This window comes from Rattus rattus, chromosome 7 (assembly GCF_011064425.1).
Source record: "Rattus rattus isolate New Zealand chromosome 7, Rrattus_CSIRO_v1, whole genome shotgun sequence".
Classification (NCBI taxonomy): Eukaryota; Metazoa; Chordata; class Mammalia; order Rodentia; family Muridae; genus Rattus; species Rattus rattus.
The window spans coordinates 106,495,083-106,497,823 of record NC_046160.1 but is presented as its reverse complement, the minus strand read 5'-3'; positions in this window follow the sequence as shown (position 1 = coordinate 106,497,823).

The following is a 2,741-nucleotide window of genomic DNA, read 5'->3' as shown; positions in this document are numbered from 1 at the left end:
TTAAAAGTATCCTGTGTGTCCCATTTATTAAAATTAACAACTGATGTTTTAGAACAATGTTCATAACAAAAGTAAAATTATATAAAAACTTAGGCTAATTACCAATTATTTAGGATGATCTTAGGGAAAAATATAATGTAATTTATCTTTTCATTTCTGGAATATTTGAACTAAGGTCACTCACGTCAGGATTTCCTGACTTAAATTTAAGATATTGTTTCATGATAGAAATCATGTAACTCCCCTGCAGAAAGAAAATCCAGAGAATGTCACATTTTAAAGGAAAAAAATCTGTTTTCTGTTCAACCAATTTGGTCCTAACAGATTTGAAAAATGAATTTCTATTAATACTGTATGTTAGTCAATCTTCCATATTCTAAAATCACTGTATATACCTAATTTAATGTTTTCCTAACTTTTACATTTTAAAAAAATCTACAGGGAGGATCATCTGTATAGATACAATAAAAGATACCTACCTCCTCCCGGTCCGTTCCTCCTGTGGATCTTATGATTTATCCATCACTGGCTTCTCTTTCCCTCCTACTTACTGTTTAAGGCACCCAACTCAGACAGACTCCCCAAGATCAACCAAAGGCTATGCCTTCCAGAAGAACAGGTAGCCTCCCCCATGTACCTTCTCCACTCTCTTGTTCTCCAGACCCAATCCTCCTGGGTTGTCCTTAGTGCTTCAACAGAAGACCAGCTGTTGCCTCTCTCCACCCTATCCAAACAGCCTGAGCGTCTTACATAAACTGTCCCTTCCCTGCCTTCTGTTCTCTACATTCACAACAGAATAGTCAAGCAAGCCAGTAAAACAGGCAACACACAGCCAACGATCTCTGAAAACACAGAAAGGAAAAAAGAAATCAAGAAACAAAACACTCACCTAAAAAAGGCAAACCCTGAAATCAGCACCTATAATCACTCCTAACCCGGATTCCTAGACACAGCCTAGGAGCATAATCAATAACAGCCAAGGTAATGTTTTCACCAGAGCCCAGCTATCCTACCACAGCATGTTATAGACTATTCTAAGATAGCTGAAGGTCTTGAAAATTTCAACATAGCTGAAGCACAAGAAAAAGACTTTAAAGCAATTAATTGGAGATGGTAGAAGTCCTCAAAGTAGAAATTAATAAATCCCATAAAAAAATTCAAGGAAAACACAAGTAATTAGAGAGAAAATGAATAAATGTCAAAGAAAGTCAGGAAAAACACACACACACACACACACACACACACATTAGAGGAGAGGAATACCTCAGAGATATTCGGCTGAAAGAAAATAATAAAACTATCGAAGACCTGAAAATGGATGTAGAAGCAAATAAAGGACGCAAACCCAGGAAATTCTAGAAACAAAACATTTAGGAATATGAATAAGAAATATACAGGTGAGCTTCAACAATAGAATACAAGAGATGGAAGACAGAATTTGAGGCCTTTAAGATATGATAAAAGAAATGTTAAATTAAAAAAATTCTCACACAAAACTCCATTGGAGACACTGTAAACAGACCAAACATAAGAATAATAGGAGGAGAAAGGATAATTCCTGCCTCAAATGCCCAGAAAATACTTCAACAAACATCATGAAAGAAAATTTTCCTAACTTAAAATAGAACATACTTTAAAAAGTCTAAGAAGCTTATGGAACACTAAGTAGATTGGACCAGAAAACAAAACCTGCTTGCTACATAATCACTAAAACACTAAACATAGAGAACAAAGAAAGAATATCGAAAGCTTCAAGGGAAAAATCAAGTAACATATAAAGGCAGACTTTTCAGAATTTCCCTTGACTTCTCTAAAAGCCAGAAGGGTTGTACAGATGTGTAGTAGTCTCCAAAAGACAACAGACAACAGCCCAGATTACTATACCCAGAAAAACTTTCAATCATCAAATATGAGGAAAATTAGGTATTCCATAATGAAGTCAATTGTAAACAATATTTATCTACAAATCCATCTCTATAGAATGTTCTAGAAGGAAAAACGACACCCCAAGAAATTTAACTAGTCCTATGTCAACACAGACAAAAACAAAAAAGGGAGATGCACACATACATACCACTGCCACCACCACCACCACCACCACCACCACCACCACCAACAATAACAACAGCAGCAACAACAACAACAAAGTAACAGAAATTAAGTACACCTGACCATTGATTTCTTTCAATAAATATCACTCATCTTAATTCCACAAATAAAAACATACAGACTAACAAAATGGATAGAAAAACAGGATCTATCCTTCTGCTACATGTAAGAAATCCATGTCAACACCAAGTGGAGTGGTTACATCGAAGTAAAGTTTTGAAAAAAGATATTGCAAGTAAGTGGATATAAGATCCTATCTGGTGTAGCCATTTTAATATCTAATAAAATATACTTTAAGCCAAAATTAATCAAAATAGATGGGGAAGAACACTGCATACTCATCAAAGAAAAGTAGTCTACCAAGATGGTGTTTCAATATCTTTGCCCAAACACAAGAGCATTCAAATTTGTAAATGTAATACTACTACAGCTTAAATCACATATTGACCCTCAAACACTGGCAAACATAAGAGTGGCAGTCTTCACTACTCGACTGTTAGCAATGGAGAGGTCATTGAGAGTAAAGGTAAATAGTAATATTGAAACTAGCAAACATTATAAGACAATTAGATTTATAGATATTTACAGAACATTTAAACCAAGAAGGCTTTGTCCTAGAGATATAGGGATAT